At 47.8% G+C, this 20,870-nt stretch overlaps 1 pseudogene; it reads left to right on the top strand.

Moving 5' to 3' along the window:
* The first annotated feature begins 5,807 nt into the window (after positions 1–5,807).
* The window catches only part of LOC117077842, a 73,365-nt pseudogene continuing 58,302 nt past the window's right edge, over positions 5,808–20,870 (top strand).

Genomic DNA, 20,870 nt, shown 5'->3' with positions numbered 1-20,870 from the left:
TAAAGAGGAAACAAACGGGAAACCCCCCAGTCCAAATTTCCAAAGAGCACCCCCTTAGGGTTCCTCCTAGCCAATTTAAAAACCTTACAGCTCGAACAAGACCTTAGAAGGAAGCGGTTAATTTTCCTTTCCACTGTGGCGTGATTAGCAATTTCTGCCAGCGGCTAGGCAAGTGGTCTGAAATGAATTACGTACAAGGCTTTTGGGCCTTACGCTCTCGTCCCGACCTGCCCTATACTCCTCCTTCTCCCCCCGCTCTCTCCAACCCCTCCCCTCCTGCCCAGACTCCTCCTTCCTCCTCCTTATCTACTAGTAATCCACTCGGTCCCGTGCCTCCTTCCGGGCCCCCAACTGGCTGTCTTGAGTCCCCTATCTCTGCCCACACCCTCCTACAGTGTTAGCGCCTTTGCGAGAGGTGGCTGGGGCGGAGGGGGTAGTCAGAGTACATGTCCCTTTTTCATTGGCCGATCTTTCCAAAATTGAGAAGCGTTTAGGTGATTTCTCAGCTAATCCTACCATATACATAAAGGAATTTAGATACCTTTGTCAGGCCTATGACTTGGCATAACCTCCAGGTTATCCTAACCTCTACCCTAAACTGACAGGTTCTAACCCAGTATACCCAGTTAGATCCGGCCTCCCCCACAGGGGCCACCATTTTGGCGTCTTATTTCATTTCTCAATCAGCTCCTGACATGCGTAAAAAACTTCAAAGGTAGAGGATGGTCCTCAGACACCAATACAAGACCTGGTTAAATTAGCCTTTAAGGTCTATAACTCCAGAGAGGAGACGGCAGGCTCGCCTCAAACAGAAGGCCCAGCTCCTAGCAGCGGCTTTACAGCCCAGTTGTAACCCCAGACCACAGAGCACACACCCCACAGCCTCCAAGGCCACGAAAGGAGCCTGCTATAAGTGCGGCAAGGCAGGACACTATGCCAACAGGTGTCCGCAAGGTCCCCGAGCCCCAACGCAGCCTTGCTATAAGTGCAAGGCGTCAGGACATTGGGCCAGTGAATGTCCTAACCCTCGTCCACCAGCAGCCCCCTGCCCTGCTTGCCAGCAGGGAGGACACTGGAAGTCTGATTGCCCCACCCTGAGAACAGGTGCTGCGTCTCCACGTGACCCCCTTTCCCAGGATCCTGGGAGCTCCTTCCAGCTCCTACATCTGGACAACAACTACAACTGAACGTGCCGACACTCGGGGACCCCCCATCACCCTCGCCGAGCCGCGGGTAACTCTCCTGGTAGCGGGTAAGACAATCAATTTTTTAATCAACAGCGAGGCTACCTATTCTGTTCTGCCGTCCTTCTCTGGACCTAGCCTTCCATCCAATATCTCTGTAGTAGGAGTAAGCGGAAAGCCATCCACTCCACAAAAACTCCACTCCTTAATTGCTGCCTGGCCAACAACTACTCTGCACACTCGTTCCTCATTCTCAGCTAAAAAGGGCCCTACCGAAAGCAATCAGTGGAAATGAGTTTGGCTTTCCCCCACTCGCCTCAAACTTACTAAATTTTCTTAACTATCTCATACTCCTCAACCTTGCTGGGACCTTCCTTCTGGGTTTTGCCCCTATTCCACAAATGCTGCCATTCCTCATTCCTATACTAATACTGTGCCTTATTTTATTCTTCATCCGTACGTCCAAATACCAACCATAGGCCCCGACCTTAACGACGCCCCTTAACAGCAGGAAGTAGCCAGACAGACCACGGCGCCCCTTTATCACTATTACCAATAAAAGGTTGGACTGTTTGGATGAACGGAGGCAAGATGGTGCACTTCCGGGTTCTTCATCCCCCCCCCAACTTTTCCCGCGCACGCGAAAATGCAGCCGGCGACCCGGGAAGGTGCAGACCAACTAGGCATGCGCCAGGTGACGTCAATCCGAAGAGACCAACATTTACCTGGTCGCCCCTGCGGAACGCCCCCTGACACGCCCGTGCCCCGCCTAGTGCCCTCCCACTCCTAGAAAAGCCACTCCGGAGGGACCCCACGCGCGGCCTTCTCACAGCCCCACTCCTGTCGGGATGTTGGGACTGTGGGAACTCCGTCGGAGAGCCCCACCGGGGGACTCTGTTGGCCTTCTTTGCCGGAGGCCGACAGACCTCTTCCCCACACCTTAGGTGACCAAAATAAACTTGCAGTTTTGCTCCTACACTTGCCTAGTCGCTGGTTCTTTTGTGCCCGCTCTGGTGGTCTTAGAAAAACAAATCACTTTGGTGCTATCACCAAGCAGCAAATTTCCGTTCATTTCTCACTCGTATATTTCAAACACCTTCCTTCCCTTCCAACCCTCCCTGACTTAAGAAGCTAAGGCAAACAAAATAAAATACACACAAAAGAAGCAAGAGTTTAGAAGAAGGAAACAAAAGGCATGAAAAAAATGAGTGAATGATTATATTTCCCCTGTCTTTGGTCTCTAGTGAATCACCTACTAGAAATTTGTGCAAAAGGTCTGCATTCACTCAGGTACAGAATTCTTAGGAACCCTGATAGAGATTCCTGCTGGCACAGTTCAGTAGAAGAGAAGACTTGGAGCCTCCAGGGACGCTCAGCTATTCCTTAAAGAGAGAGGTGAGCTTGAATAAAGGGGGAAAGATCGTGAATGGCCCGAAGGACTCCGGAGTGAATGACCGGAAGGACTCCAGAGTGTCCGGACAAACTGGATTTCCCCCAGAGGGAAAGGACGAACTCTGCCTACAGCTGACCAAGCCAGACGGCTCCCCAGGGCTTTGCAGGAAAATCACCACCAAAAATGTCTCCACCATCATGTCTGTGGTTCCTTGAATCCTTTATGCTTCTGCTGAAACTGCCAAGGCAGGACTTGAAGGCTTCGCTGTGCAAATTCAAAAGCATTCTGAGATCATCAACTCTCTGGAGTCACCACCATTGGAACCAAACCTTAAAAAAGCCACCGAGACGAAGCTCCAATACACTTTCGCCTCTGGTCATCTCCTTTCCGAGAAAATTCATGATATCAGATCATCCACAACTTTGATATTTCTCCCCACATTTCTGAGTCTTTCGGCAGCCAAGAAGACTCCCTCTGTTTCTTAATAATTACTGATAATCGTTTCACCACAAAAGATACTACTTTGGATGAACAAGCTTTGTGGTTTCTGTCAAGTACAATAAGGAAGATTAAATTAACATTTTGAAAACCCACAGGGTGAGCTTGCTCCTCCCCTCCTTTAGTCTGCAAAATTACCTGGAGCTCCTTCCCAGGTGCCAAGCACACAGATGTGAGAAAGACACTGAGACACCACTGCTGCCCTGCGCTATCACTCGGGAATCCTGTGTCCCTAGCAGCTTATCCAGCTGGCTCTCAGGCTACAGTGAAACTGCAATACAGAAGGAATATTCCAAAAGAGAATTGAAAATGCAGCTGTCATATGGGCGACAGGCCCAAGTCTAGCAGTTAACAGCTACCCTGCCCCCACCCCTCCCACTTCCCTGGGAGCAGCCCTGCTCTCCAGTCTGCAAACCCAGGGGCTGAGGGGCCAGGGGCATCCCAAGGCCTGGGTGCCCAAGGGGTGCAAGCTCCTTCCCCACCCTCTCTGCTTCCCTTATGAAGTCTCTGAAGTGTTCTCCCCATCCCATAATGGGGAATAATCCCTAAAATTCAAAGGCTGAAGCTCTAATCCCCACTACCTTTTGGAATGTGACCGTATTTGGAAACAGGATCTCTAAGGAGGTAATTAAATTAAAATGAGGTCATTAGGGTGGGCCCTGATCCAGTAGGACTGGAGTCCTTACAAGAGGAGGCAATGAGGACACAGGCACACACAGAGGGACAACCACGGGAGGGCACAGGCCGTCTACAAGCCACCTCGAGGGGCTGTGGGAGAAAGCAGCCCTGTGACACCCGGGTTTCAAACATGTGGCCTCCAGAATGTGAGGCAGCCCTCTGGCATGGCAGCCCTAGCCGGCTCATACGGGCCCATCCCCCACTCACCATCTCAATGTGGAGACCCTACAGGAACTTATGGCCCAGGGATACCTTTTGGTCCCTTCACCCCCATTTTCAAAGCCCACACAGTTAGAATGCAGGGGGGGCTTCTTGCTCTTAAAACTGAAATGGTGCAGCTCCCGAGACCAGTCTGTGTCCACGGCCATCCCCCGTACAGCAAGCTTACATGCGACACCCAGATCCCCTCTCAGATCCCCCTTCCCCCTTCTACAGACACATCCCCAAACCCTTTTAAGATGTTGCATAACCTGGCTCCGGAAGCCAATAGACTTTTTACTGAATCTGGCTTCACATAATGGCAACAGATTGTGAACTAGACATTTGCCAACTTTTCCCCCGTGCCAGACCATTTTTAGTTGTGTGTGCACAGAATGGCATTTAAAGGCCTTAAATAACTCTCCAGGGGAAGAAAAGAGCAGAAAATAGCCCACAAGGCTCCCATAACAGGGGCAGGAACAGCAGAAGCAGAGTTTGGGGCGAGTGTTCTGCTTGTTTTTAGTTGGGGTGGGAGGGGCTTTCCTAATAGGTTGTGTTTTTGTTGTTTTTGCTTTGGGGGTGAAAAAGGGGGACAGAGAACAGAAAGGAACCTAGTTTATAGTGACAGTTACTTAGGAAAGTCATTTCTAGATTAGAGGGGAGAGCCCCTAGTCTAGATTCCACTCCTTGGGGTTGGAGGGGCCGGGTGAGCAGGCTTTGGGGAGTGCCTGCGTGACTACCCCAACCCTGCCTCAACCGCACCCCCTCCCTGTGCACCGACAAATAAATGGTGGCTGTTAAAAAAAAAAAAATTTTTTTTTAAGCAGTGCTTCCTGTTATGTTCAAGGGAGACTAGGGCCGTTTTATTATTAAGCAATTTTCTCTTTTTAAGTAAACACACACAGGACCACTTGCTACAAGGCTAAAATCTCTTGCCTTACTCAAGCATCGACATTTTCAATCTTCTATTTTCTTAGCCCTCAATGAAGCCTTCCAAGAGCTTGCCTATGTTTCATTTGCATTCTGAAACAGAAAATCTAATGTGTTTTAACATTGTCTGCTTCAGCTGAAAAGGAAACTGTAAATTTATACAGTCTGTTTAAAAAAAAAATTGGCCATTGCATCTAAATGAGTCTCCTCCGGAAAAAGGCTGGGTGGCGCCCCTCCCCCTCCTCCCTCTTTCACTTCCCCTCCCCCTCCTCCCTCTTTCACTTCCCTTCCCCCGTCCCTTTTTCACTTCCCCTCGTCCTCCCTCTCTTCACCTCCCATCCCCCTTCCTCCTCCCCTCCCCCTCCCCTCCCCCTCCCCCTGCCCCTCTGTTTTCACCCCCTCCCTTCTCCTCCCCTCCCCTCTGCTTTTTACCCTCCCCCTCTGCTTTTTACCCTCCTCCCCTCCCCCCGGCTGCTTTCACCCCCTCCCTCCTCCCCTTCCCCCTGCTTTCACCCCCTCCCTCCTCCCCTTACCCCTGGCTTTCACCCCCTCCCTCCTCCCCTTCCCCCTGGCTTCACCCTCTCCCTCTTCCCTCCCCCTCTGCTTTTTACCCTCCCCCTCCTTCTTCTCCCTTCCACCTCTTCCCTCCCCATCCTCCCTGCTTTTCACCCCCTCCGTCCTCCCGCCTCCTCCTCCTCCTGTTCGCCTCCCTGCCTTCTCCTTTTCCTCCCTTCCCCCTCCTCCTCTGCTTTTCATCCCCTCTCTGTCCCTCCCTTCCCCCTCTACCTCCTCTCCCTGCATTGGGGTTTAGGCCACAACCTACCTCCTCCCACTTCGTCTTCCAGCCTCCTCCCCTCCCCTCACCTCTCTTCTCCTCCCCTCCCCCAGGATCAGACTCTTAGGGCAGGTCTGTGCCAGCGCCCTACATGGACCGGGAAAGAATTACCGACGACCTTAGAAGAGCTGCGCACTCTCAGCGCCCCGCCCCCACGCCGCCGGCCGCCTGCGCGGGTGTCTCCCTGTGCTCCCAAAACAGGGCTCAGTCTCGCCGGTTCCTCCCCGGGGATCTCAGGGCTGTTGAGGGGGCTGTGGTTTCCAGAACCCCGCGACACTCCGAAACAGGAAAGGGGACGGCAGAGGGGTCCTGCAGCGGGGGAGCCCTTGAGAAGGCCTGGGGAGAGAGGGACTCGGGGACAGAGGTAAAGAAGAGAGTCTCTGAGGGTGGGGAAGTGCCTGGGAAGAGCACGAGGAGGAGTTGGGGAAGGAAAAATCAGGCCCAAAGTTTTAGGGCTCTGTCTCTACTGAAGGTCAAAAAGGGTTCCTGCAGGACAGTGGGAGACCTGCTCCTAACGACCCCGCCCTATAATTAAATCTCTGAGTGAGAACACTCCAGAGTTGGGGCCCAGTAGCTGCCGTGTGCTCCTGCGCATCAGATGCCCCCTAAGCGTACCCCCGGGAGCCTCTGATTCTGTGTCATCACGGCAGTAGGGGATTCTAGGAGTTATGGAAGACGCCAGGATGGCATTCCTAAGCCATCTGATGGGTGAAGGGGCTTCTTCACTTCGCTGTGACTTCACTACTTACATGTTAAAGCGTCTTCTCTTCCTAATAAAAAGCAAAGTGTAGCCACTTTCTGTCCAAGAAAATAAAAATTCCCAGAGAAAACCAACGTTGACGTTTGCATTCATGACGTGCCTGTCGTTTTCCTCTGTGTGGAAGAATTTTCCCATCCAAAAATGGGAGTTGAGGGTGGAGGGGAGGTAAATAATAAAATCGGGCTCACTCTGTATAAATAGTTTAGCATTCCGATTTGGTTACCTAGTCTTAAGAAATACATATTTTTCTAGGTCACTAAATATTTTTCAAAATTATACTTTAAATGAGGGCTTAAATTCCACCGCGTGGAATTGTATATGCCAGAATGTAGGAACCATTTCCCTCTTGCACAGCATTCCTCTTGTTTAACGTTTAAGGACGGTATCCTAAGTTATTCCCCATTGTGTAATCACATAAGTCACCTTGTTCTTCACTAGCTTCAGTGCAGGAAATGAATACAGTTTCTTCTGCACCATGGGTCTGTCTGTTGCCATTGCCTGCACTGGGGTTGTTTGGAATTCCTGCTTGAAACTTTCTAGAGTTAAAGGCAGAAAAACACTGGCCAAGTTTCCAAGCCCAAAGCTCATTCTTGACCTTAATTAGACCTTATATCAGAAAAGAGGGTGACAGCTACTTGGGAAGCTGAGGTGGGAGAACTGGTTGAGGCTGCAGTAAGCCATGATCGTGCCACCGTGCTCCCGCCTGGGTGACAAAGCAAGACCCTATCTCAACAAAAAAAAAAAAAAAAAAAGAAAAGAGGGTAAGCAAAACAGGTGAGTGGGGGGTGCTCCAGGTGTCTGGGGGGCATCGCCAATATCCCAATATCCCAGAGCCTCGGGAGGAGCCCTCTCTGCCAAAGCACTGCCCTCTGCGTTCTAGGGATGTCCTGCAAAACCTAAATATTGACGGTGGTGAGTGGAAATGTTCCCTTCTGTTATATTCTCTATTAGAATGTTTTGTATATTGATATATATACATATGTGCATTTTAGCAGGATAGTGGATTTTATTTTTTCTTATTTTTGAGATGGAGTCTCGCTCTATTCCCCAGGCTAGAGTGCAGTGGCACAATCTCAGCTCACTGCAACCTCCACCTTCCGGGTTCAGGTGATTCTACTGCCTCAGCCTCCTGAGTGGCTGGGATTACAGGCGCACACCACCACGCCTGGCTAATTTTTGTATTTTTAGTAGAGATGGTGTTTCACCATGTTAGTCAGGCTGGTCTTGAACTCCTGACATCAAGTGATCCGCCTGCCTCAGCCTCCCAAAGTGCTGGGATTACAGGCGTGAGCCACCACACCCGAACCTGAGTGACATTTTGTTTTTTTTCTTTATGATGGAGTCTTGCTCTGTCACCAGGCTGGAGTGCAGTGGCACCATCTCAGTTTACTGCAACCTCCAACTCCCTGTTTCAAGGGATTCTCCTGCCTCAGTCTCCTGAGTAGCTGGGATTACAGGCAGCACCACCACGCCCACCTAATTTTTGTATTTTTAGTAGAAACGGAGTTTCACTATGAAGGCCAGGATGGTCTCGTGATCCATCCACCTCGGGCAGTGAGCCGAGATGGCACCACTGCACTCCAGCCTGGGAGACCCAGCAAGACTCTGTCTTTAAAATAATAATAATAATAATACCACCAATCCATCAATTTATGTCACTGGCGATGGATGAGGTTAAGCCCTGCCTCCTTAGGCTTTCCTTGAACTAACCTCATCTGACTCGCATGAGCTCTTTGGTGGTTCCTTCTCCCCCAGGAAACTCCCATCCACAGTAAGAAGTACATTTCACACAGAAACACAAGACCCACATACACATACATGTGACCAAAATGTGACACGATGCTTGTGAACTTATCCTTTCCCTTGCCATGGACCCATTCTATAATTTTCTGGGCTATCCACTTCCATTTCATGCTTTCAGTGCTAGTCACCACCCACTCAACTGAATGTACAACCAACTAATTTTTGAGATAAGCACCTCAGCTATTTAAAAAGCATTGGTCTAGACCAGTGGCCCTCAGCCAGCAGGCACTTTGCCCCACAAGGGATATTAGGCAATGTCTGCAGACTTTTTGAGTTGTCTCAAACAGATGCAGGGGGTGCTCTTGGTATCCCATGGGTGGAGGCCAGGGATGCTGATCAACCCCCTACCATGCACAGGACGGCCCCACCAGAGCACGCTCCAGTCCCAAATGTTCACAGTGCTGATGTGGAGAAACTGTGGTCTCAACTACAGAAAAGGCTCCAGTCTCGGCCCGGTGCAGTGGCTCACCCCTACAATCCCAGCACTATGGGAGGCCAAGGCAGGCAGATTGTTTGAGCTCAAGAGTTCGAGACCAGCCTGGGCAACATAGTGAGACCCTATCTTTACAAAAAATACAAAAATTAGCCAGGGGTGGCCAACCGTGGTGACTCATGCCTGTAATCCCAACACTTTGGGAGGTCGAGGAAGGCGGATCACTTGAGTTCAGGAGTTCAAGACCAGCCTGGCCAACATGGTGAAACGCCATCTCTACTAAAAATACAAAAATCAGCCAGGTGTCATGGCGGGCCTGACGCCTATAATCCCAGCTACTCAGGAGGCTGAGGCAGGAGAATCACTTGAACACAGAAGGCAGAGGTTGCAGTGAGCCAAGATGGCACCACTCCACTCAACCTGGGCAATAGAGCGAGCCTCTGCCAAAAAAAAAAAAAAACATTAACCAGGCATGTATGGTATCAGGTGCCTGTAGTCCCAGCTACTCGGGAGGCTGAGGCAGGAGGAACGCTTGAGCCCAGGAGGCAGAGGTTGCAGTGAGCTGAGACCACACCATTGCACTCCAGCCTAGGGGATAGAGTGAGACCCTGTCTCAAAAAAACAAAAACAAAAAACAAAAAAAAAGAAAAGGCTCCAGTCACTTCATTGACTAAACAGATCTTGTAGTTAACTCTAAAATAAGTTGAAAGGAGAATTCTCAGTAATGAATAAAAGAGAGCTTGTTCCTGCCTCTCCTTCCCCCTTCTCGCCAATATCTCCGTGCTTGATGTTATTAATCCCATGTGTACCATGTAGACCCCAGTCAACATTGGATCCCAGCCACAGTCTCTGACTGTACAGTCGTTATTTAAATGAGGGCTGATTCGCAGTGGATTTGCACAGGCTTCCGTTGCCTTAGCTTATGTGGAGGGGTATTGTTCCTATCCCTTGGTCACTGCCTCCTGCAGCGCTAACCCCGCTCACCCCACATCTAACCATGCGTCCTGTGATGCTCCAGTCTGGCCCCACAATGGGGACACTCTGGGAGCTTCAAACACTCCCACGACCCAGGTCCCACTGACAGAGACTGGGGTTTCATTCGTCTGGGGTGTGGCCTGCACAACCAAAGTCTTGAAAGCTGCCTAGCGGCTTTCCATTTTTTGCCTTTTTGTACTGGCAAGGTTGGAGCTTGGTGATACCCCCCTTCCAGCACTCCCAAGGTAGGCTGCATGCCTCCATTTGCTCCCATTGTGAGCATTCTCAGACTGCACGTTCCTCTCCATTTTATGATAGAGACAAACCCATAATCGCCTTTTGGAAGGCATTCTCCTATAAGTTAATATTCTGAATTCTGGTTCATGGAAGCTTCTCTTGGGGAAGAAATAATGCTAGATTATTGCTGGGGAATGGAAATGAATAACACTTCTAAAAATAGAATTGTTTATGTAAGTCAGCCCCGGCACCATTGGCATTTGGGACTGGATAATTCTGTTGTAGGGGGCTGCTCTGTGCATCGTAAGATGTTTGCCAACATCCCTGGTCTCCACCACTAGATGCCAGGAGCACCCCCCGTTGTGACAACCAAAATTGTCTCCAGACGTTGCCAAATGTCCCCTGGGATGGGAGGAGCAAAATTGCCCCCAGTTGAGAATCACTGACTTAAGAGTATACAGAAATATATTTCTAATTTGCTGATTTTTAACTACATGAAAACATATATATTTTTTCTCAAAATATTTTCCAACCAATTATGTAATACCAGATGTGCTGTGTTTTGTTGAGGTGGGAGAAAGAACCATGCCTATTTGCTGAGGTTACATGGATAACTGCTTTAGAAGATCCATTGGTAGACTGAGTTCTGCAAGTAAATAAAACATTTCTAAATTTTAAAAAAAGAAGAAGAAGACCCACTGTAAGAATAACTGGAAAAAAGACACAATTCCATTCGCAGCACAGCATAGTAATGAGCTCTATGAAATTAGCAAAGACCAGGGATCTGGCCAGTCCTGTTCCTGCTGCTGGCTGTCGACCAGTCCCTGGGGCACCTCCTGAGTGCCATTCTGCCTTCTCACTAGGCAAATGCACATTCCTGTCTTTGGGGGAATCATGGGATCTCTTCCCTTGCTGAAGTCATCCCTTCAAACACCTGGAGAGTAGCCCGCCTATGAGGAACAAGACCTGGCAGGTTGGGGACAGTGTGTCACTTCTACATTACAGGGAGCTATTGGGCATGATTCCATCCAACTGCTTGTCCCTGCACAGAGCTGCACTGGGGAAAAAAGTAATGCATAACTATTTTAAAAAATAAACAGAGCATCCATGGATTTTTAAAATTTGATCTGCAACACTTATAGAACTATGTTAGGAATTATCAACTATGTCAGGTGAGCAATTGGCCATCTGAATTCTTTCCTGTGAATTGTTTGTGTGGGAATGAGTCATCCTTTTCCCCTTTCTTGGACCTGCATCCATTATCCTCCAGTGTAGCAATGTGTTCATATATGACTTACACATGGGACCAGCTGCATGATTTGTGGGGCACAGTGCAAAATGTAGATTTGGGGTCCTTTTTTCAAAAGCAGAAAAGATTTTTCCTTCCCCCCTCCCCAGTCGTTCTGGACCTGTCATGGTGTTTTTTCACTTATTATTATTATTATTAGAGACTGGTTCTTGCTCTGTGGCCCAGGCTAGAATACAATGCCGCAATCATAGGTCACTGCAGCTTTGACATCCTGGACTCAAGCAATCCTCCCGCCTCAGCCTCCCAAGTAGCTGGAACTAGAGGCACACACTACTGCGCCTGGCTTTTGCTTTTTACTTTTAATGCAGCACTTCTTTGGGCATAGGGATACTCAGAGGGCCAATGTGGACTCTCACAGGCTCTGGGGTTCCACCCACGACTTGGCAAGTGGGGCACATGCCTGCTGACCTGAACCTCTCCACGCTGCCAGAGGGCGGAGGGTAGCCACATCGTTGGATGGAGGCAGGGAAGCAGAGCACAGAGAGTCCATCCTAGGAGGCAGGGAGGTAGCACCTCCAAGCCCTGGGCTCGTGCTCCACTGTCCCGTCAGACCGTTGCTTTCAAAATACAAACTCGAAGACAACATGATGAGGCATTGCAATATGGAGGTTGCAGAACATTAAACCAGTCCATGTGGGACTGTCACAAGACAGCGAAGTTGGCCCTGCTTACATGTAAAATACTAGCTAATCTCTATATAATCGGGAAAGGATACATTTGAATGTTTTCCAAATCACAAGGATGATACTATAACCAGCTACCCAAAACATTCATACTTTTAGGTTAAAATTTACATTTTAGTCTCCTTGACGTCTGGATATTTGGAAAAAAAGAAAAAAAAAATTAACGTTTTAGGCACTTCCATTTTCCTCGAGAGCCAAAACTTTCCTTTTGTTTTCATTATTAACGTCTACACAATGCAAACATGCATTGTACATTTTTACAATCGACTTCCCTTTTGCTGTTTTTGCCATACATTTCCTGATTGGTTTGTAAAACAGCCAAAAAGAAGTGAGGAGTGGTAGCTTATGCTATGACCAAAAAATATACATTTCACAAAATTAAGTTGTCCCACGCTTGAAAATAAAATAAAACCACTTGCCAGTGACTTTGAATGTGGCTAAGCAGTATGGGCTGCCAATGGTGAAGTGTGATGGTAAAGGATTGTCACGCTAAACTTGTCTTCTTTCATTTGATATCAGTTTCTCAAAGTAGGGACCTTGAACCACCTGTACTGAACTTGGAACCACCTCAACCTGCCCAGCTCTGTGGATCCCAGCTCCAGCGTGAGATCTTAGGCGACTGCCTTTGTAACACACACCACAGGTGGCTGAAACACACTCGCAGTTTGAGACTCACTGTCTGGTCTAACATCACTCTGTCCCCGGAATGTTTTTTTTTTTTTTTTTTTTGAGACGGAGTTTCACTCTGTCACCCAGGCTGGAATGCAGTGGCACGATCTCGGCTCACCGCAACCTCCACCTCCCAGGTTCAAGCGATTCTCCCGCCTCAGCCTCCCAAGTAGCTGGGATTACAGGCATGTGCCACCATGCCTGGCTAATTTTGTATTTTTAGTAGAGATGGGGTTTCTCCATGTTGGTCAGGCTGGTCTTGAACCCCTGACCTCAGGTGATCCGCCCGCCTCAGTCTCCCAAACTGTTGGGATTACAGGAGTGAGCCACTGCACCCAGCCTTGTACCCGGAAATTGAGAACAACATAAGCCCCTCCCGGAAACACTACACATCCTCTCTTGTTGTGGCTGCTGAGCTTATTCTGACACATACCTTGGCTGAAATACCAGCAAGCCACAGACACACCTTGCTTAAAGGCGTCCATACCACCACTGATGTGAGCAGTCACACAGCAAAATTTTGCGGCCACGGGATCCACCTGCTGGCCCACAACTCATGTCTGTGGCCGCTTGGGTTCCAGGTGCACTCAGGAGTGAATCACACACCCTTCTTCTTGGCTTCTCTCCTCTCCTGAGCCAGGTATTACAAACACAAACACCCATTCCTTCTCTGTGTTTATGCTTTCTTGGCACAATTCCTACTTGCAAGGTAGGAACAAAAATTCAAAATGCAAATACCCTCAGCTCAGGAATCACATTCCTATCTTTTCTTAGGAGCTGACTTTTTTTAACTTTAAAAAATCTCAACATAAAAAATGCTTTTGTTACATTCTTGAGACAGAATCTGCTAACTTGGCAATTTTTTAAAAGTGTATTTCTTTCATTGTGGTCGCACACACCTTCCTTTTCTAGGGGCAGTAATACTTTGCATTAGATACGATGCACATTTGCTTTCATTCTCAGTGTCTAAAATACCATCTTCTTGTCACTTCTCTTTATCAAGCCATGCACCTAACAATGACTTACTCGCCCCAGGAGACTCAGGAAAAGGAGCTGCTGGTCCTTGTTTTATCTGCACATTTCCTGAAGGATCCCATCCAGCAAAATCTCACCTGCCTTCCCTGGAATTTTAATTTTGCCCCAGGTTGTGTGTTGGTTTTATTATTTAAACACATTTTAAATTACAAGAGCACAAGGAGCCCTAGACTCAAAAGAAATTATACAGATGACTGCTTAGAAGCTTTTGTGAATTCTGCAAGGTGATGATAACTGTTGATGACTCGGCAGGTTTTTCAGAGAAATGTACAGGAAGCGAAACCCACTGCGTGTCTAACGGGTCCAGTATGTCATTGTGCAATGTCCCACAGGCCTTTGATGTCCTCAGAGTTATTTTGTGACCTACACACTGCATGGAGATGCCCCACCTGCTTTGATCGCACCCTCTAGCAAAAGAGATTTCCCTGCAGCTTGAATGGGGCAAAGTAAGTTCTTTGAAACAACAACCAAAAAAGATGCGGGTTGGAGAGAGAAGCTTGACTCTTTCCCCAGACTCTCCGGGTAGCGCGGCTTTCCTTTTTTCTATCCTCCTGGCTTTTTGTTCTCCATCCTTACTCTGAGTCAGCAAGGAAGAAATGGCAAGGGACTCCGGAGAAGCATGAGTGATAGGGTGCCTGAGCAAAAGGCAACATCTCATCAGTTCTTTTTATGAATCAGTCTTTGATTTGGGGATGCACTGTCCAAAGTGAAAGACTCCTTGGAGACTTGCCTGGTAGGAGAGAGACATGTAGTAAACCAATTCAAGGTCAGGCAGATCGGGCTTGGGTTGCATAGGTTTTTGCAGCCCAGCTCCCAGGCTCTCCACTCACCCTGCAGCACGTATTAGCTGCATGTCTCTTTGCATAGAGTCACTTTTCACAAGGATCCTAAGGTGCAGGGGAGCAGCAGCCAAGGACAGCTGCCCAAAGTAGCCTACCTCCAGGACTGCAGAGAAGTGGAAAGACCAGCATGAAAGGATCCAGTCATAGCCTGGCACAGTGGCTCACACCTTTAATCCCAGCACTTTGAGAGGCCAAGGCAGCCGGACCACTTGAGGTCAGGAGTTTGAGACCAGCCTGGTGAACATGGTGAAACCCTGTCTCTACTAAAAAATACAAAAATTAGCCAGGCGTAGTGGCACGCACCTGTAATCCCAGCTACTCGGGAAGCTGAGGCAGGAGAATCGCTTGACCCCGGGAGCAGAGGTTGCAGTGAGCCAAGATGGCGCCACTGCACTCCAGCCTGGGCCACAGAGTGAGATTCTATTTAAAAAAAAAAAAAAAAAAAAAAAAAGAAGGAAAGAAAAGAAAAGAAAAGAGAAAAGAAAAGAGTACCCAGTCACACAACTAACCCATCGATGTCCAACAGGGGGCTACGCTTGGTTACAAAACACATACCTGCATGTTGAGAACCATGAAAATAGAAGCATCTGAGCCAGGCACGATGGCTCATGCCTGTAATCCCAGCACTTTAGGAGGCCAAGGCGGGCGGATCACCTAAGGTCAGGAGTTCGAGACCAACCTAGCCAACATGGCAAAATCCCATCTCTACTAAAAAATACAAAAATTAGCCAAGCATGGTGGCAGGTGCCTCTAATCCCAGCTCCTCAGGAGGCTAAGGCAGGAGAATAGCTTCAACCTGGGAGGCGGAGGTTGCAGTGAGCTGAGATCGCGCCACTGCACTCCAGCCTGAGTGACAGAGCGAGTCTCGGTCTCAAAACAAACAAACAAAAAACAATTAGAAGTGTCTGTGCAATACTAGCTAATATTCCGCCTGCATTTCCAGCCCTGCTGACTCTTGTACAGGACCCAAGGTCAACAGTTCTTGGGCTCTGAGGAACTTTGCTTCTCTTACTGGCCTCAGCCCCACAGGCTCCACGATCCCAGGTCTAGGGATCTAGTTCACTCAAAGGGACTACAAAATCAAGCTAAGCCACTCAGTATTCTTATCTTATCCTCCTCCAAAGCAACAAGATGTATGCTCAAGAAATAAGAAGACTCTAGCAAGCAGACCAGAGTGTGTCTGGCATAACTCTTTTTTGGAATAAAGTAAGTGCCTTCTAATTAATGGTATTGCTCATGTAGGTTTTCAAGTTTTATTTAATTGAATAACCGCTTACGTGGCAAAGCTCTATGCTAGCATTAAGAGAAGAGAGACAGGGATCCTACCATCGAGTGGGTGGCTTTGTAAAAGGATTTGCAATCAGTGAGAGGAATTTACAAACAGCCAGAGCATTCACAAAGCAAAGGAAGAAATTTACAAATATCGGTATCTAAGTAGGTGAGACCACAGGGGCTCAAGATCCCTTTGCATCGGGGATTGGTCAGGGCTTCAGGGGAATCCTTTGGAATCCCATATCATTAAGGGGTGCTCAGAGCTCTGCCCCAGACATCCTAAGATCCAGTTCTTGAGGAAGTCATCCATCAGTGCCCAGGCAAGACAGGTAAGGGTGGGAGGTCATGCGTGCGGAGTGCCATGACTAGGCCGTGAAGTGCAGCAGCTGTGTAAGGGGGTGAGCCACAGCGAGGTGAGCTTCACAGTCATCCTTGGATGTGCACAGAGTGGTGAAAGGCTTTGAAGTTGCTCAACATGCATGTTCCCAGCTGAGGTCAAACGAGGAGACCCTCTGCCTTCCTGTTTCAGCTCTCATTGCTGTAAACCAGTGTCTTTTTCACAGCCTACCTCATGCCATGTTTTTTGCATGTTTGTACTTCTAACTGATGATTTCACTTATTAATATGGTCCCCAAGTGTAGAGCTGAAGTCTTGTCTTCTGTTCCTAAAACAAGTAGGCTGTGATGTGCCTTATAGAGAAAATACACATTCGACACCTGTTATTCAGGTATGAGTTACAGTGCCGTTGGCTGTGAGTTCAACCTTAATGGATCAATAACATATATTAAATGAGGTGTCTTCAGCAGAACACACACAAAACACGATTATGTATTGATCAGTTGACAAAAATGTTTGACAAGAGGCTCCAAGACCCCGACTTGTGTGTTTCTTCTAGGAGCAGAAGTTTAGTATTTGCTAATTTGGTGTGCATGGAGTCTTTAGAGAACATCGCTACTTTGAATAATGAGAATTGATGGTATTTGTTAAATGAATTAAAGGAAATGTGTCAGAAGAGGGATGAGGAAAATGTTCTGGGTGTTCAGAGATCACTACCAATGGAGGGAACCATGGAGAGCCCACTGGAGGGGACACATGTAAGCTGCGTCTTGCAGAGTGGGTCAGACGTGGATAAAGATAGGTCATGTACGCCCTAAACGGTGGAACGGCATGAGCACAATCCCGGTGCGGGAAACCTTGGCACTTGTACATAGAGCTTGCCCCAAGCTCAGACCCTTTGAGTCTTGATGGCAGTTCTATGACTCACAGGATGTGTGACCTTGAGGAAGTCACTCAGCTTCCGGCGAAGTGGGGTTAGCAATATCACCTATCTCCTGAGATTGCTATGAGGAACAAAATAGATTACATCTTAACCAAGAGCATGGTTGGTGCATTGCTAAACGTTCAAAACCATTCAGTTATTTTTATTGTCATTATTATTCATATTACCGGGCCGCTACATATTTCCATTTGGCTCAATCATAAGGAGTTCGAGGAAAAATTGTGGGAAATAGGGCTGTAAATACGGGATGAAGTCAAGTCCCAGCAGACCTTGGAGTCTAGGTTAAGAAACTGAGGGCTTTTTTTTACACCATAGTTTTGGGCAGCAAGAGAGGGTTTTTGAACAAGAGACAGACATGATAGAGTTGTGTTCTAGTCTGAAACTGACAGTGAGAACAGATGGGGAGAAGCGTTGACGGGACTGAGGGACAAAGGAGAAGAGGGCCCAGGAAGCATGAGGGCTCCAGGATAAAGGGGAAAGGAGGACATCAACTCAAAAGAGGCAGAAGGGCGTGCAGGGCGCTGGCAGTGTTCCGCATCTTCACCTGGTGCTGCTTCCAGGGAAGCATTCTGTTTATGAGATTTGGGGAGCTGTTGACCTATCATAGGTCTGCTTCTCTGTATGGAGATGGACTTTGGTTAATTTGTTAAAAGGTGATGGAAAGGTTTCAGGCAGGATGAGTTAGAGGAGGGAGCGATTTAAGGAAACAAGATGGAAGAGGGACAGAGCTGCGTGGGGAAGACACTGAGTTCAGTTTGCAGCAAGTTGAGGCGGTTTGGATGGAAAGCCGATGGCACCATGCTGGGAAAAGGCAGCATGTCAAATCCACCATCTCAGAATCAAGAATCTGGAAGTAGGGTTATAATTCTCATGGTTCTTAAGTGAAGCACAAAAAGGAAGGGAAGGAAGAAGGAAGGAAGGAAAAACTGGACTTATTAGGTAGCAAAACTCAGGATATTCATTAATAGTCGGGCCAACATTCCTGTCTTCTCACATATGAAGAAATACAGGTTTCTGGGTCCTGTAAAAATCTGGTTCCCAGTTTTTCCTATGAAACAGGGATGGGGCCGGGCGCGGTGGCTCAAGCCTGTAATCCCAGCACTTTGGGAGGCCGAGACGGGCGGATCACGAGGTCAGGAGATCGAGACCATCCTGGCTAATACGGTGAAACCCTGTCTCTACTTAAAAAATACCAAAAACTAGCCGGGCGACGAGGCGGGCGCCTGTAGTCCCAGCTACTCGGAGGCTGAGGCAGGAGAATGGCGTAACCCGGGAGGCGGAGCTTGCAGTGAGCTGAGATCCGGCCACTGCACTCCAGCCTGGGTGGCAGAGCAAGACTCCGTCTCAAAAAAAAAAAAAAAAAAAAAAAAAAAAGAAACAGGGATGTACGGCAGCCTGACTAAAATTCTAACGGAATGCCAAGAAGTTTTGCCAGTGTCTTACTTAGCTTTACTGATAACCACCACCTGTCCAGGAAGGGAGAAATAGATGTCCACAAAGAAGCTTTTAAATGTCTTCATTCTTCCTGTTAATCAGACTCATCTCACTTTGGGAATTAGGCTAAAGTGGAAGTGGAAGGTGAAAGTAAAAAAGCAAATTCTGGCCGGGAGCAGTGGCTCACGCCTGTAATCCCAGCACTGAGGCCAAAGCAGGCAGATCACTTGAGGCCAGGAGTTCAAAACCAGCCTGGGCAACATGGTGAAACCCCATCTCTACTAAAAATACAAAAATTAGCTGGGTGTGGTGGTGCATGCCTGTGATCCCAGCTACTCAGGAGGCTGAGGTGGGAGGATTGTTTGCGCCCAGGAGGTCGAGGTTGCAGTGAGCTGAGATTGCACCACTGCACTCCAGCCTGGGTGACAGAGCAAGATCCTATCTCAAAAAAAAAGTGAAATCCTATTTGTCATCCAAAACCAAGCCTGTTTTCTGTTTTCATATGCTTAAGCAAGTCATCAGAGATGGCAACTATGTCTGGTGTCCTGGTCTTAGTTAACCTGTGTGTACTCGCAAATAGCAGGGGGTACATGGGGCACTTATTTCAATGAAAACAATTAAACATGCACATTTTGTCTGTTCAGCATTAATGATTCCCTGTTGACAGAGCTGCACACTGGATGCTTCTTGAGTTTCAAAGCAAGCTTATTAAATAGAAACGACTGTGAAGTCTTGTAATTTGGGTAACTGCCAAACAGACCAAGGATGAAGGCAGAAAAAGAAGAAAATAAAGACTGATTACCTGCAGCACTTCTTGTTTTCACTATCAGAAAAATTACGCTGGAGACCCCAATGCTTATCTGCTTTCCCCATACAGCTTCCACGAGGGAAGGCCTCCTGCATACCCAAGTGGGACCATCTGAGCTTCTCTCTAAGCCTGAACATTGTTTCTAAGCTACCTCCAGGGTACCAAGGCCAGGAGGAAGGGTTAATTAGGGCAAATAAATTCAGAGGAAGCACTCTATTTGCATTATCGCCCTTATTCTAGAGCTGAAGGAGTTTGTGAATCCACCGAACTTCCCACCATACCATTTGGGGATCTGTATTTGATTTTCATAGTCTCACTAAAAAGATAGCATTCACCATAAACTCAAAAATATTTACAAATACAGGTTGAAGCTAGGCACGGTGGTGCACACCTGTAATCCCAGTGATTTGGGAGGCTGAGGCAGGAGGATCCCTTGAACCCAGGAGTTCAAGGCTGTGGTTAGCTAAGATCGTGCCACTGCACCCCAGCCTGGTGACACAGTGAGACTCTGTCTCTAACAATATAAAATAAGGTAAAATATAGGTTGAGCAACCCTAACCCAAAAATCTGAAATCTGAAATGCTCCAAAATCCAAAGCTTTTGGGGTGCAAATACGATGCCACAAGTGGGAAATTTCACTCCTAACCTCATGGGAGGGGTCACAGTTAAAATGTGGTTAAGACTTTGTTTTATGCACGAAATTATTAAAAATATTATATAGGCTGGGTGTGGTGGCTCACTCCTGTAATCCCAACAGTTTGGGAGGCCTAGGCAGGAGGATCACTTGAGCCCAAAAGTGCAAGGTCAGCCCGGGCAACAACAGTGAGATCCTGTTTCTACAAAAAATTGTTTAAAAACTAGCTGGGTGTGGTGGCACATGCCCATAGTCGCAGCTACTTGGGAGGTTGAGGCGGGAGATTGCTTCAGCCCAGGAGGTTGAGGCTGCAGTAAGCTATGATCGTGCCACTGCACTCCTGAGTGGGACACAGAGTGAGACCCTGTCTCAAAAATATATCTATATATTTTTATGCCATATGCAAAACATACATATGGTATAAAACTCCCTTCAAGCTCTGTGTATGAGGTGTATATGAAACAGAAATGAGTTTCATGTTGAGACTTGGGTGCCATCCCCAAGATATCTCATAAGTACATGAAAATATTCCAAAGTCCAGAAAAGAAATCTGAAATCTGAAACACTTGTGGGCCAAAGCATTTAGGATTAGGGATACTCAACCTGCACTCTATATGCTCAATGAGTCGAACACGTCTCAATCAAAATTGTTTTCCAAAGTCTGATTCCAAGAAAGGACTCACTGTTGATGAAGATGGGTGAGACTTAATTGAAAATGTAACTTCCAGAGTGCATATTGGGGCCATTACATAGAAATCACCCTTAAATTAAAGTGGAGGGCTTGTTAGCCCAGCTGAACGCTGGTCCCAGGGCAATGTAGGATCCCTGTCCAAGGAGATTAAATGAAGTCCAGCATGCCTAACTTGCTGCAGGAGGGACGAGGACTGAACTTTTTTTTTTTTTTAGAGTGTTGCAACAAGGCAGTATCTAAGAGTCTTTTGATGAAACTCGGAAGCCAGAAAATTAACTTCAATTCCACAA

Source organism: Trachypithecus francoisi, unplaced genomic scaffold (genome assembly GCF_009764315.1).
Source record: "Trachypithecus francoisi isolate TF-2019V2 unplaced genomic scaffold, Tfra_2.0 Lachesis_group6, whole genome shotgun sequence".
Classification (NCBI taxonomy): domain Eukaryota; kingdom Metazoa; phylum Chordata; class Mammalia; order Primates; family Cercopithecidae; genus Trachypithecus; species Trachypithecus francoisi.
The sequence above is the reverse complement of the archived record's forward strand: the minus strand, read 5'-3'. Positions and strand labels throughout refer to the sequence as shown.